The following is a 16,733-nucleotide window of genomic DNA, read 5'->3' on the forward strand; positions in this document are numbered from 1 at the left end:
GTTACCAAAGGTGGAAGCAGAGGTCCTTCAGTGGCGACTTTTCTTCTTTTGTAGTATAAGCATCTAGTGCTACAAATTTCCCCCTAAGCACTGATTTAGTGGCATCCTGCAAATACTGGTATGTTGTATTTTCAATTTCACCTAATTCACAATCTCTTCTAATGTAACTGTTGAAATCAGTGTTTGCCCATGGATTATTTAGACGCGTGGTGTTTAGTTTTGATGGAGTTCAGGACACATTACCTCAAAATACGGCGCCTTGGCATATTGAATATCTTAAGCTGAAGGAGTTTGAGAAAAACAGCAGAAGAAAGGTCACTTTGACTTCACCCCCACACCTCGCTCTTCTTCCCTGAAAGGAGGAGATAAATCTCCCATGTAAAGGAAGGGAGACATTTTTGTCACAAGAGACAGGGAATTTGGGGCCAAAACAAGCTGTATAAACAAACCTTGTTGAGCTAAGCCTTATCTTCCTAGTTACTTATTCACCATTTAAGCCTAGCCCAAACCCCTTTGTTTTGTCATTCTTCACAAATTTATTGTTTCTTTGTCTAAAAGGTATAAAAACTTCCTACTCTGGTCACTTCTTCAGGTCTTCATTCTCTTGTGAAGGCTCCCATGGACACGTAAAAATTTAATAAGATATGTATACTTTTCTCCTATTAATCTGTCCTTGCGAGTTTAATTTTCAGACCAGTGAGGGACCCTAAGAGGGCTGAAGAAAACTTTCTCCTCCTCTACAGTTTGTAAATACTTCAGGATTTTACAGAAAATTTTTATGTTATTGATTTCTAATTTAATTCCATGTGATCAGAGAACATACTTGATATTACTTGAATCCTTTTAAATTCATTGAGACTTTTTATTACGGCCAAGAATATGATCTATCTTGGTCAACATTCCATGTGCATTTTAAGATAATGTATATTCTACTGTTGTTGTGTGGAGTGTATTGTAAATGTCAATAGGGTCAAATTGCTTGATAGTGCTGTTCATCTACCATATCCTTGCTGACTTTCTACTTGTTCTGTCAATTACCAGGAGATCAGTATTAGAATCTCTGGCTATAATTATGGATCTATTTCTCTTCCTGTTCCTATCAGTTTTTGCTTCATGTATTTGGCACCTGTTATTATATATATAAATGTTTAGTAATGTTGTGTCCTCATTATGTATTGATGACTTTAATATTATAAAATTACCTTCTTTATCTTTGGTAATATCCTTTGCTCTGAAATCTACTTTGGCTTATGTTAATTTAGCCACTTGAGCTTTCTTTTGGTTAACGTTGGCATGGTATATCTTTTTCCATATGTTATGGGTTGAATTGTGTCCTCCCAAAAAGATACGTTGAACTCCCAAAGCCCAGAACATCAGAGTGTGATCTTTGGAAATAGGGTCTTTACAGAGTTAAAATGAGGTCCTTATAGCGGGCCCTAGTCCGATATGATCAGTGTCCTTATAAAAAAGAGAAATTTGGACACAGAGACAGATATGTACAGAGAAAAGATGATGTGAAGACACAGACACAGGGAGAATGCCATGTGAGGATGGAAACAGAGATTGGTCTGATGTAGCTGTAAGCCAAGGAATGCCAAAAGTTTCTAGCCACCACGAGAAGCTAGGAAGAGGCAAGGAAGAATTGTTCCCAGAATCTCAGAGGGAGCATTGCCATGCTAACACCTTGTTTAAAGACGTCTAGCCTTCAGAACTATAAGATAATAAATTTGGTGTTTTAAGCCACTCTAATTTTGGTACTTTTTTACAGACACTTCAGCAAACTAATGTGCATCCTGTTACTTTTAATGTATGTTGTGTATTTATATTTACAGTAGGTTCCAATTAGGCAGTATATAGTTAGGTTTTGCTTTATTTATCCAATATGAGAATCTCTGACTTTTAATTGAGGCATTTAGACTGTTGCATTTAAAGTAATTATTGATATGTGTGGGGTTAAATCCATCCTGTTGCCATTTGTGTTTTATTTGTATCATGTGTTCTTTGTTCCCATTTTCCTCTTTTTCTGATTTATTTTGGATTAATTGAATATTTTAATGATTCCATCATATTTCTTTTGTTGGCTCATTACATGTAACTCTTTGTTTTATTATTTTAGGATATATATTAGCCTTTTCTTTTTAAACATCCACACTACAATGTCAGCTCAACTAAGCATTGTGCAACTGAACAGCAGAATAGAGGCGATTTTTAGAGGAACATCATTATCTGTGTTGATGAAATCATAACTTTGGCTTAAAATTTTTATTGTTGCACAGTAGTTAAGGTAAGGAATACTTATATTGTGTTGTGTTTATTTACTGCCTTTAGAAATAGGCAAAAAGTCTATTAACCAGTTGGTTTTGTTTCTATGATGTTAAACAGCCAGTGGGCCTAATCCTTTTTGTTGAGTATGTGTGTGGGTTGTGTGTGTGTGTTTTCCCCTGGTCATTTTGGTGTCTCATGGAGCAGGGGTACCCAGATGTTTATATTTCATGTAGAGTTGTCCAATTTTTATTTTTCCAAGTAATTATATTTTTAAAATGTCACTTACTATCACGAATTTCACAAAGAAAGGATCTTCGAGCACTAAAAACATACAAAGAATATTACTTCAGAAAAAACATATTTCTTTAAATTGAATACACAGCTTTATGTTGATGCTCACTATATCACCCTTATTTTCTCATTTTTCTCTGTGTAAAATATACAAATTCAAACATAATCATGTGACCCTTGAACCTGTCACTTAGAGGACAAATCGTATAATTGAGTTCAGTTTTCCATATTTTGAGATACGTGTTTATTCAGCTTGGTGGGATTACCTGGAGAGTCCTAAATAGGGATAGGTGCAGCATAGTGACATTGGGCATTTGGTGGATGGGGAAGGATTCCAAAAATAGAAAGGAATGAGGCAGAATATAAATTTGACTTGATTTTAATGTTAATTAGGATATGCTTTGCTGTCCATCTTCAAGTATGATTTAGAAATGTGAAAATTAATAAACAGAAACCTCATTTAAACTGGAGTCAGAAGGCCAGAAGGAGGAGCTCTCACCCCCTACAAAGATTGCAGCGTCCAACAGGAGGAAGACAGACTTCCTTTTCCTGCCCAGCAACAGCTCAGCCAATGAGAGACTGTCACAACTTAGCCAATGAAAAGGCACGACACTCCTAGCCTTCTCCAATGGACCCTTTGTTTACAATAGCCCTCCAACTTCCTCCGGTCTATGAAAAGAGTTTCTCCTCCCCTTGTTGCTGGGGTCTTGCACCTGGCTGGCGGCCTTGCAGATGTGGAATTGCAATTCTTTGCTGATCCAGAATAAACCCATTTTTGCTGGAGACATAACTGAGTATTTGCTTAAGATCAGTAGAAACTGTGGTTAACATTCAAGTAATCCTAGACTTGGACTGCTTAACAGAATTAAATCAAGTGCCAAGTACTTTGTGTTTTAAATATCTGCATTAATTATTTAAGATTTCTCTGAGTTTGAAAGCTTAAAAATTGGTAAGCAAGCTAGCTTTTTGTTTTTCATTTTCACAGTTAGTTGCCATGGCTAGATTCAAAGCAATATTCTAAGATATTTGAGAAAGACACTCAGAATGTCTAGAATAAATTAAACTAGTAGTTCTTAGAATTTAGGTGGGAGTGAGGCACAAAATCAAAACCTTGTATACATGATTTCCAGGCTCAAATGGAGATTTCATCTTTTGTTCTAAAATATGGGCAGCATTTAGCTTTTAGTAGTAGAAGTCATTATTTTATGGCCTTTCAAAAGAGCATTGCTTTTTAAGTCTTGCTCTGGCACTAAAAATATATAACAAAGCAGTTAATGAATGTCAGTGATAAAATGTTGCAAACTAGTAAAGCAGTAAAAATAAGTTCTGAGTTTTCAGCTGTCAAAAAATGCGTGTCTGAAGCAGAATTTTGACAATTATCTTGGCAGCAGTCTGTTACATACATCTATATAAATCATTAATCTCTCAAAATTCAAAAATGACATTTCCTTATAGCAGTTAGATAAATCACTAAAATAATTTTATGCACACATACCCACACACTCATTCACATATACACAAGGCTTGCTTTTAATCAGTTATTTTGACTTTGTCTTTGTATTTAATAGGTATTTTTGCAGTCTGGAAGAATTGATAGATAAATAGTATATTATTTTAAATTATGATGTTAGGAATGAGACTTAAATTAGCCTGAGTCTCTTCCATTGCTAAGGCTTAAAGACAAGCTCATAGAGATGTTAGAAAATATAAAAGGGCCACAGAAATTTGTCAGAAAAATAAATGCATCTAAAGGAAAAGCTATCCAATGGAATTTGCAGGATGTGTTATTTAGGACAAGAATTGACAAGGGACAACAATTTGCATTGCACTTGAAATATTTCTTTTTGAGTAGGTCACTGCTTGGTATAATGCTATTTCTATGCATGGGCTATTGAGCCACATTCTCGTATTGCCTGAGGCAAGAAGGAGTCATTTAGTGCATTGAAGTAGGAACATGCCTTTCCAATGAACTGAAAGATTTCTGCACTGTGTGAAAAGTTTAGTCTGCAAAGTTCACATTATTAATACTCAAAGTATTAATACAAAAATATAATATCATGCTAAGTATTTTGCACATATTATTTCCTTTAATACTAGCAATAACCTTTGGAAATACAGTTGATTCTCATTATTTCTAGTGGTTATGTTCTTTAATGTCACTGCAAACACCGAATTAGTGAATACTGAACTGTCATTCCTAGGCAAAATACAGGGTTAGACTCCTGGTCACAAAATTTCATCAATGGATCAATACATCGTCTTGTTTTATGTGTGTTTTTGTTTAAAGACAGCTTATTTAGTATACATGGTTGATTTATTAACATTAATCTCATGGCCAACAGCACTGCAAGTCATGTCTGAACGAAGCTTATCTAATACGGTATTTTCTCCCAAATTGGTACATATTACAGGTTTCTTGTGCTTAGGAACACTGGACATCACTTCAGCACTATACTTGGGGGCATTTTAAATAGAAAAATCACAAACAGAAAGCATACAGAGGTGAAAAATATGGCACTAAACAGACCACGAAAAGGACACGTTTACATGGTGTGAGTTGAAACAAAAAGGCAAATGGTCACCTTGATCAACCTCAGCTGGGAACATGCGCATCAGGTGAGTCAAATTTTTCACCACTCTTCACATGTCCAAAAATGACCAGGAAAGTACCGTGAGTCTTGATTTTGGGGTTAAAAAACATGTTAGTGAGTGGATGAATTTGCAGATATGGAATCTGTGAATAATGAGAATCAATTGTAGATACAAATGATTTCCATGAGGAAGTAAAGGCTCAGAGAGAGTGCATAACTTGCCTGTGGTCAACAGCTAATGGGTGATAGATCTGAAATATCCAAGCTCAAGTTTAACTCCAAAGTCTACGCTCTTAAACACCTAATACCAATTATTCATATCACTCAAGCATTGATATAGCAGTAGCGTGTATAAAAGGGCTTCCAGAGATTGCTTCCTGAACTACGTGTGGGATATAGTTAGCATGCTTGCAAACCTTCTTCATAGATTCCATTATTCCAGGAACTGGAGCTCACGGAATTATAGGGAGAACATATTAGTGATTAGTAGAGCATAAAGTACAAGAGGATAACAACTAGTATGGCAGAAAAAGCTCGGCAAGGGTCAGCTAGAAGGATGAGTTCTTGGCCACATGTGTCTAGCAGTGGTTAGCAATCTTGAAGGCACATCGAAGACCACTGTTTAAAAATATTGGTATCCAATCTTCACTCCTGGAGAAGCTGATTCAGTTGATTTTGGATGAAATCCATGCACCTTTGCTTTTCCAAAGCTCCACAAGGCTGTCTGATGTACAACCCAGGGTTGATCTAGAGTTGTCTAGGTCTTTGGATGTCTACAAGTGCAATTTTGAGAGCTATACTTGCACCACTCAGTGGGCACCTTTGTCATATCCCAAGCCATGTTCTCTTTGATGTCTGTGATTCACTTCTGAGATCACTCCCATAAAGCTTCATATAGATTTATGCGATTTTTTCTGATGATTTGGGATACTCTGGAGGGGCTATTAGAGTTGTTCATAGTCACAAGAGCTATTTGAAACTTTTACTTTGGACCCACCAGTCCCAGAGTGTGCACCAAAACACCCCAGAGCAAAACAGCAAGCTCATAGTAGTGCTGCAAGATGTTTTAAATTTTCAAGAGAAACACAGCAAAACTCAACATCAGTCTGACACTATGTGAACTACCTGCTTGAAGTAGTTCACCATTTCAACACTAGATCACTACATTCCTTGTTATGATGTCACATCTTTTACAAGCTGGGTTTTCAGTGGTTGTTCTGATAAATGGCAAGTACCACACAAAAATCAATGTGGAACAGGAAATGAAGGTGGCAGTGACCACTCCAATTCCAAGATCTGAGAAGTTGTGCTGTGCCCAACAGGCAAACACATCCTATTAGTAAGTAATTGTGGTTATTTCAGAATGAAATAAAAATATAAATTCTTTCAATTTATGTGTCTTGTTTTAAATGGCTACTAAGATTTTAGGATAAAAATACTCTTTACTAAAATATAATATGACTCTCTCTTTACATATATATATTTAATATAAATACCTTTTACATATATATTATATCATATATATATTCTTAATAAGCAGAATTATTAGACATTTCTTTTTGCCTAAAGGAGTTGTCAAGAAATTACTGAGATACTATGGGTAGCATGAAACCAGAAACTTTGGGAATCTCTTAGAAACTACTAAAGCTTCCTATTCTCATTTGGACCAATTAGTTTCTAAGGGAAACTTTATTCAATAAACACAGACTCTGTTATAAACTCCATCCTCATAAATGTGTCCTATTAGAGACAAAAGGAAACAGAAGAAATTGTGAATGTATTAGTATAACTCATCAACAGTATTGCAAATTCAACTAATTCAAAATGGGCTAGTGAATTAGTACCTTGATAAAGGAAGGGAAAGTCAGGGATAGGTCATTTACTTTGCCCATGTGTCACCACAGTATCCAGATTCCTCTTTGGAAGCTACTTACTCCCCCTGGTCATTTTACTTACCTGAACTGAGGAATCAGATATTTTATGATGAAATATTTCAAATATCATAAAAGTACAGAGAATAAAATACGCAAAATCCACAAATACTTGCCGTATTTGCTTCAGATCATTGAAATTTTCATAAACAATTCATTTTGGAAATTCAATAAACATTATTGGCTCCAGAAATTTTAAGCAGGCATTAGACATTTTCCTATTAAAACATTGAAGGTTTTGGCTCTTCTCAACCTTTAGATCATTCTGAAAACAAGATGGTATCCAATGTTTTGTACTGAACTACAAACTTTCACCAGAAGCTTTAACTTTTATTTATTTATTTATTTATTTGTGAGCAAGGCATCTAGAACTACTAAGGCAGTTGTGTTATTATTTGATTAATTTTTTCTTAAATAGAAGTTAACATCATTTTTGTATCAGTTTGTGGAAGGCAACTTCCAGAAGAGCTTCCAATGATTCCTCCCTCCTGGTGTTCAGGCCCTTGTGTAACCCCCTCCCCTTGAGTGTGGGCTGGATCTTGTGACTTGCTTCTGATGAATAGAATATGACAAAAGACATGTCACTTCTGAGAGTAGATTACAAAAAGACTCTACTTTCCTTTTCTCTTGTTATCACTTTACTGCTCTCTCACTTTTGCTCTGATGAACCCAGGCACCATCTTTTGAGCTGCTCTATGAAGAGGCCAATATATGAAGAAACTCACGGAGTCCTTTGGCCAACTGCCAGGAAGAAACTTGGCCCCTTAGTCTAGCAACTCCAGAAGAACTGAATTCTGCTACCAACCACGTGATTGAACTTGGCAGCAGATTCCCCCAAACCACCCCGGTCCAGCCTCGAGATGACTTCAACCCCTGCCCACACTGTTATTTGCAGCCTTGGGAGCGACCCTGAACCAGAGGACTCAGAGATGTCATGCCCAGATTCTTGACCCACAGAAACTGAGAGATACGAAATATTTGTTGTTTAAGCCACTAAGTTTTCGGACAAGTTTTTATACAGCAAGAGGTAAATAGTACAACCTTCTACCGTGATGTAGAGTAAGATATGAATTTTAGATTTTAATAAGATGAAGAAGTCAATTTAAACTGTTCGGCAGTGCCACAGGACTAAACATAGCGTTATCTATAAATACTACATACTCCTAAACCACCTCCAAGTTTCTTTTGAACGGTTGTCAGTGTTTGAATAATTTATTATCAAGCCATGATCTTGTATTATAAGAAGAATGCCTAATCTTTTCTCAAAGGGCAGTGCAATTTTAATTCATTGATGTGAGATTAAAAACTAAGGGTTTAACGAACATTTTCACATTTCAAATTGAATATATTAGTTTTGATACGTTATTATATTTGATAATTTCACAGGTCTTGTGCAAAGGATTACTAAAATTATACTATTTTCTTAACAAACTGTGTTTATGTCACCACCCAATGAAAGGAAAATCTTTCTTAGTTTATCTTAATCTAATATTATACATAGCTGTTAAAGACACCATTCTATGTGTTTTGATCCTTAGCAAAGGTGATGTTACTAATATGACATCAGTATATTTATATTCTGATTAGAAATAGGTTTACTGGGGCCGGCCCCATGGTCAAGTAGTTGGGTTCGCACGCCCTGCTGTAGGCGGCCCGGTGTATCATTGGTTCGCATCCTGGGCGCGGACATGGCACCGCTCATCAAGCCACGCTGAGGCAGAGTCCCACATGCCACAACTAGAAGGACCCACAACTAAGAATATACAACTATGTACTGGGGGGCTTTGGGGAGAAAAAGGAAAAAAAAATCTTTTAAAAAAAAAGAAAAGTTTACTTTTTATCATTTTCTTTTCATAAGCAATGTGGAGTACAAAATTCACTTATCCAGATAAAACCCAATACATAAACGGTTTTTAAAAGTTCATGATAAAGGGGAATGTATAAAAATCTTCAGCTACTGCTTAGCTATTGTTTTAGGGTATTCTGGTAATAAGTAGTAAAATGGATGGAATTGTGTTTCGCCACTTTTTTGTGCTCCCTCTTCACCTGTAGTGAAGGTAATGATAAAAAGGGAAATGACCAGAAGTAGGGAAACCAGGAGAAAGAGTACTAAGGGTTGATAATTATTAATGTAAATAGCCCTATCATGAATAATCATGAATTTACTGAGTTTGTATTGAACTGCTTTTTCCACTTAGAGTACAACTACCAGTGATCATTCATATCAGAGTTTGCACTCCAATGCTTTTAAAATCATTTTCAATCTACCCAACCATTGTCGTTTCCCTGAATCAACCATGAATGCTGTTGAAGTCTATTTGAAACCATTTCTTAAAAGCCTAGCTATTTGCTGTTCTGTTATTTATAATTTGCCTTTGGCAACCATTACCTGCATATCATTAATACACTATGTCCTAAGAAGAAAAAGAATGACTATGCCTTACCCTATTTCTTTTTCTATGTGTTTCAAATCTTGTTTGTTCTGTAAGACACTGTAACATGAGGATCGGCAACTATGGGGCCTGGGACAGGAATTTTATACAGATTAATCAGCGGAGCCGAAGTCTACAACTGCAACAGCGTAGGTCTTCTTCAAGAAGGGCTGGCTCATTAATAAACCATCCAAATAGCTTGCACCTATAACTTTCCTGGTCAATTTTGAGCACATAAAAAACCCTGTGACAATACTACTTGGAGAATGACCCTTAGTAAATAAGTAATTCAGATCTTTGACATTGACATTGTATTGCAGAATTTTCTTAGCTTTTTCTGAATTTTTCTTAGTGTCTTATCATTTACCTTACCTTTGGGAATTTATGTCAGTTAATTCTATATTCTTGTACTAGGCAAAAATTGAAAAGTTCTATGTGACTACAAATAATCAGTCACGTGACTTCAATATAGTGGTGCAGAGAAAGATGTGGAGGTGGATAGATGACGGGGAAATTATTCATCTAATACTTCAAGTTTCAGCGATCCTTAGTTCTGCTCCTTTCCCTCATCCCTCATCCACCTCAGTGGAGAGTGATAAAGGTAACCATAAGCATAAGCATAACCATAAAGATAGCCATACCAAATGAAATACCCAATTTCACCGTCTACTACAAAAAGGAATACTCACACAGACGTGGTGGTCATGTTCTTATTTCTTGTACCAGAAACTGGACTTTCCATCTATAATGCAGTATTTCTCAACTTTTTTTTTTCGTTATGTCCCTCCAAGGAGATATTTACACTTTTTTTCATAATTACCATCCCCCATGAAATTTTAATACCACAGATGTACTGTATATCTGTTTATGTTCTGTGGCCCTTTAGAGAGCCACGAACTATTGTGATATCAAATATTTTTTTGTCACCCAAGAACCAATTTTTGCCCCCTTGAGGGAAAGAGCACCCCTGTTTAGAATGTATGATAAAGTGTCTTTCATGTATTATTCAGTGTGATAGAACTTTGTACCTTGTAGTTACAGACCTCCTAATACAGGCTTAAGGTTTCTGTAGCAAATCTTGGTTCCCATGCTGTCCTTGTTAAATATCATTAACCCTCCTTACCAACTCAAAGCATCACCCAAACCATGACAAGTATGCCCGAATCTAGTGTACATGTACTCATCATGGGTGTACATTCAAACATTTTGGTTACTTAACATTGGTTATATTGGAGGCCGAAAATACTTTAAAGTAAATACACTCACTGGAAAATGTAGATAAACAGCTGGATGTTTTTAAAATCATAACTTATGTTATCATATAATCATGGCTATCATAAGGGCTTATTATATATGAGTATGAAGTATTGTTGTCTTTATGCCCACCCTTAACAATTCTCTTTTAGAAGACTACCAAGCAAAAGAGTCCTGTATGATAACCAATCAGAATATTTCATGTTTATTTTCCAGTACGGATAGGGGAGTGTTTTTCTTTCTTTCTGTTGAGCCAAAGTAGCTTAGAAGATTATAAAATAACATTCGTGTCCAATATCAGTTATGTTATTTCATATATAATACTTGACTAGAAAGCAATACTTGAAACCAAGTAGAATCCACGCTTGTAATGGTTTTCCAGAGTGCAATGCCTGAGTAAATAGTTGGCTAGGAATACATTAAAGAATGAAAGCCAGAAATGACCGTTTAGCTATAGAATTTTAATGAAATCTTATTTAAATGTATCTGGATCATTGTTTTACTTTGCTTGAATGTATATATGAAGGAGAAATGATGTGCAAGATACTCCATTTCTATTTAAGCTAGTAACTCTTAAAATATAGTATTATTCATAGCTGGATAGATGCACACGAACTTGTATTACCTGAGATATAGTATGTTTTTTTGTTTGATTTATTTGTTTTTTAACTAATTCTGAGTTCTTGTGAGTGGAGATAAAGTTTAAAGTGAAGGTGCTCAACAGGTTGCGAAAGGTGTTTTAAAGGATTAATCTAAAATATTCTGATCTAGTAAAACAATATAGCAATAAAGTATTGTTTTTAGGAATAACTGTTTTTATTAAGTTCTCTAGAGTTTTAAGATGAAATAAATTAAAATCACATTTTTTTCTCTTGGAGAATTTTTTAAGTCTGTCACAGCAGGAGAGTGATTTTTACTTTTCAAAAATCCTTAGAAAATAAATATATTTTTAGCATTAGATTAATTAATGGCAAAACAAAAAGATTTCATATAGAGATATGTTTGTCATTAGGTTAGCTAAAGCTGAAATCATTACTAATTCTAAATTAGTCATTTTATTTTGCCATTTAGAAAAATAGTGAATTACTTTCTCAAGTATGTTTATAGCCTTGTACTTGTGCGGATGTATATACATATATACATATATATTATATGTATCTTTATTGAGGCATAATGTGGCATACAATACCTACACATATATGAAGTAGTCAATTTGATAAATTTGGTGTATGTTTACACCCGTGAGACCATAACTACAATCCGTATAGTGAACATATTTATCTCTCCCCAGAAAGTGTCCGGATGCCCCTTGGCAATCCCTTCCTGTCCCCCCCATCTCTCATGCCCAGGTAACCACTGAACTGCTTTCTGACGCTATAGATTGGTTTTCATATTCTAGAATTTTCTATAAATGTAATCATATAGTATATATTCTTTTTGCCTCTTATTTCACTCAGCAAAATGATTTTGAGATTCATCCATGTTATACTGTGTATCAGTAATTCATTACCTTTTATTGCTGAGTAGTATCTATTATAGATTTATACCATTTATCCCTTCACCTGTTGAAGGATATAAGGGTTGTTTCACGTTTTAGGTTATTACAAATAAAACTGAATGAATATTTATAAGTATTTGTATGGACATAGGCTTCTATTCTTCTTCTTAGTACTTAAGTACTTATTCTTGAGTACTTAGCTATGGAATGACTGGATCATGTGGTAGATAAGTCATTAACTCTTTAAGAAACTACCAAATTGTTTTTCAAAGTGGTTGTATCATTTTACACCCCCAGAAGCAGGGTTTGAGGGATCCAGTTGCTTCACTGCCTCACCAACACTTAGTATAGTCAGTTAGTCAGTCTTTTTAATATTGGTCATTCTAATATGTGTATACCTCATTTTGGTATTAATATATATTTGCCTGGTAATGAATTATCTTGAGTATCTTATTATGAGCTTATTTCCCATCCATAAATCTTTGCTAAAATGTCTGTTCAAATCTTTAGCTCATTTTACTATTGGGCTGTGTACTTATTTATCTAGCTAGCTAGCTAGCTAGCTAGCTATCTACTTATTTAGTGAGGAAGATTGGCCCTGAGTTAGCATCTGTTGCTAATCTTCCTCCTTTTGCTTGAGGAAAACTGCTGCTGATCTAACATCTCTGCCAATCTTCCTTTATTTTGTATGTAGGACACCACCACAGCATGGCTTGGTAAGCAGTGTGTAGGTCCATGCCCGGGATCTGAACCTGCAAACCCTGGGCCGCCAAAGTGGAGCGTGCAAACTTAACCACTGTGCCACTGGGCCAGCCCATTTATTTTCTTACTTTTGGGTTTTGTGGGTTCTTTACATATTCTAAATTCGAGTCCTTTATCAGATATAATTTGCAAATATTTTCTCTCAGTCTGTGGCCTGTCTTTTTATTCTCTTAACCATGTCATTTGAACAGTAGACATTCTTAGTTCTGATGAAGTCCAATAATTTTTCTTCTCTCTTACGAATTATCCTTTTGGTACCATCTATAAGAAGTCTTTGCCTAACTGAAGGTCAAAAATATTTTCTCCTTTTTTTTCTTTTAGAAGTTTTATAGTTTAAGATTTTGCATTTTGTTCTATGATCCATTTTGAGTTAATTTTTGTATGTGGTACAAGATATGAATTAAAGTTATTGGGTTTTTTTGGTATATTGATACATGATTGTTCCAGCACCATTTGATGAAAAGACTAGTGTTTCTCTGCTGAATTCTCTTTGCACCTTTGTAAAAAATCAGTTTTCCATATATGTGTGCATCTATCTGGACTTTATTTTGTTCCATTGATCTACTTGTATATCTTTATGCTAAATGTACACTGTCTTTATTACCATAGCTTCATAATAGTTTTTGAAATTTGATAATATTTGTATTCTAACTTTCTTCTTTTTCAAAGATGCTTTGGCTATTATAGGTCCTTTGCATTTGTAATCAGTTTGGCAATTTCTACGAAAAAGTCTGCTGAAATGTTTTTGAGGATTGTGTTGAATCAATAGATCATTGTGGGGAGGATTGACATCTTAAAAATGTGTTTTCCCACCCATAAGGAAGGTATATCTTCCCATTTAATTAGTTCTTCTGTAATCTTTCTCAGTATGTTTTATGGTTTATAGTGTACGTATCTTAAATTTTTTGTCACATTAGTCCATAAGCACTTCATATTTTTGGATGCTATTGCAAGTGGTATTATTTATTTATTTATTTTTAAGATTTTATTTTTCCTTTTTCTCCCCAAAACCCCCTGGTACATAGTTGTGTATTTTTTTAGTTGTGGGTCCTTCTAGTTGTGGCATGTGGGATGCCACCTCAGCGTGGCTTGATGAGTGGTGCCATGTCCACGCCCAGGATTCGAACTGGTGAAACCCTGGGCCACAGGGCCGGCGCCAACAAATGGTATTATTTTTAATATCAATTTCCAATTACTTGTTGCTAATATATAGAGAGTTGATTTTTGTATACTGATCCTGTATACTTTAACATTGGTTAAACTCATTTACTAGTTGTTGTAGCTTTTCTGTAGATCTCATCTGATTGTCTATATAGACATTACACCAATTATTGAGAGAGGGATATTGAAATGTCTGATTATAATTGTGGATTTTTCTAATTCTCTTGCAAGTTCTATAAGTTTTAACTCACGTCCTTTGAAGCGCTTTTATTAGTTGTGTAAATGTTTAGAATTATGTCCTCTTGGATGATTTGACTCTTTTATCATTTGGCATCACATTCTTTACTCTTATAATATTCTTTGTTTTCTGTTTTTAAATAGAAAACGACAAGCTGATTCTAAATTACTTGGAATTGCAAATGACCTAGAATAGCCAAAACAACTTCAAAAGAGAAGAACCAAGTTGGAAGGGTAATACTACCTGATTTCAAGAATTATTATAAAGCTAAAGTTATCAAATCTGCTTTATCTGTTGTTAATTAGCCACTCTAGGATTCTTTTGATAGTGTTAGCATGGTTCATCTATTCCCCCCCCATTTACTTTTAACCTATTTGTATGTTTTTATTTAAAATCGGTTTCTTGTAGACATAGGCAGCATATAATTGGGTGCTCCCTTTTTGTCCAAACTGACACTTGCTGACTTTTATTTGGGGTGTTTAGACCGTTTTTATTTAGTGTGTTTGTTGCTATGGTTGGGTTTAAAACTCCCTTCTTGGTATTTGTTTTCTGCCTTCTTGCTAGTTCTTTGTTCACTTTTTCCATTTTTCTTATTCAGATTAAGTATTTTTTATGATTCTATTTTTCCCCTTATTTTGGCTTATTACATATAATTAGTTGTTTTGGCATTTTAACAGTTTCTATAGAGTTTATTCTATTTATATTTAACTTACCACAATTTAACTTTAAATGATATTACACAACTTAAGGTATATTATGCTATTTTTGTCATACATTTGACTTTTACCTGGGTTATAAACCTCGTACTACATTACTGTGATTTTTGTTTAGAGAATGTATTATATTTGAATAGAGTTAAATAATTTTGAAAAAGTCTTATATAGTCACCTATGAGGTTACCATTTCCAGTGCTCTTCAGATTTTGTGTAGATCCATATTTTCCTGTGGTATCATTTTCCTTTTGCACAAAAGCCTTCCTTCTACCATACTTGTAGTATGGATTTGCTGGTGATGAATTCGTTCACCTTTTTTATGCCTGAAAAAGTCATTATTTTACCTTTGCTTCTGAAAGATATTTTCTTTGGTCATAGCGTTCTATGCTAACTGTATTTTTGTTTTATTACTTTAATGATCTTGCTCCAATGTCTTTTTGTTTCTGTTGCTTCCAACAATAAATTTGCCATTGCCCTTTTCTGTTTTTTTCCCTCTAGGTGTAAGGTTTTTCTTGTTAGTGACTACTTTGAACATTTTCTATTTATCACAAGTTTTGAGCAGTATAATTATTATTTGCCTTGGTGTAGTTTTCTTCATTTTTTTGTGTGTTTGTTTCATTGAACTTAGATCTGTGGGTTTATAGTTGTTGTGGTCTAAATTATGTCCTCTAAGATCATATATTGAAGCCCCAGACACCAGCACCTCAGAATCTATTTGGAGCTAAGGCCTTTAAAGAGATGATTAAGTTAAAATGAAGCTGTTTGAGTGGGTCTTAATCCAATCTGATTGGTGTCCTTATAAGTGGAAACTTGGAGATACAAAGAGATACCAGGGATGTGTGCTCACAGGAGAAAGACCATGTGAGGATAAAGTGAGGAGGCGGTCATTGCCAGACCAAGAAGAGAGGCCTCAGGAGAAACCAAGCCTGATCTTAGGCTTCTAGCATCCATGATTGTGAGAAAATAAATTTCTGTTGTTTAAACCACCCAGTCTGTGGTATTTTGTTATGGCAGCTTGCAATGGTTAATTCTATGTGCCTACTTGACTGGCCATGGGGAGCCTAGATTAAACATTATTTCTGAGTGTATCTGTGAAGGTGCTTCTGGATGAGATTAACTTTTGAATTAGTGTACTCAGCAAAGTACATTGCCCTCCCCAGTGTGGATGGGCATCATCTAATCCACTGAAGGCCTAAATAGAACAAAAGATGGATGAAGGAGAAATTCACCCCTTTTGTCCTGCCTCACTGCGTGAGCTGGGACATCTTATCTGATCTTCTGCTGCCCTCAGATTGGGATTTATACTGTCGGTTCCATTAATTCTCAGGCCTTCAGTGTCAGACTGAATTACACCACCAGTTTTCTGGATCTCCAGCTTGCAGACAGCAGATCGTGGGACTTCTCAGCCTCCATAATTGTGTGAACCTGTTCCTCATAATGAATCTCTCTCTCTCTCTCTCTCTCTGTATATATATATATCTTATTGGTCCTGTTTCTCTGGAGAACTTTGATCAGGGGCAGAATGTTATGCATTAAATGTTTGTGTCCCCCTAAAATTCACATGTTGAAATCTTAACTCCCAATGTGATGATATTAG

At 35.2% G+C, this 16,733-nt stretch overlaps 1 long non-coding RNA gene across 1 annotated transcript; it reads left to right on the forward strand.

Moving 5' to 3' along the window:
• Position 1: 1 nt before the first annotated feature.
• LOC138921990 (uncharacterized) lies at positions 2 to 16,119 on the forward strand. Its single transcript, XR_011435062.1, has 5 exons — positions 2 to 118; positions 2,117 to 2,284; positions 4,968 to 5,172; positions 7,752 to 8,105; positions 14,567 to 16,119. It is a non-coding gene; the product is annotated as an uncharacterized lncRNA (long non-coding RNA).
• Positions 16,120 to 16,733: the final 614 nt, after the last annotated feature.

The sequence above is a fragment of the Equus caballus genome, chromosome X (assembly GCF_041296265.1).
Source record: "Equus caballus isolate H_3958 breed thoroughbred chromosome X, TB-T2T, whole genome shotgun sequence".
Classification (NCBI taxonomy): domain Eukaryota; kingdom Metazoa; phylum Chordata; class Mammalia; order Perissodactyla; family Equidae; genus Equus; species Equus caballus.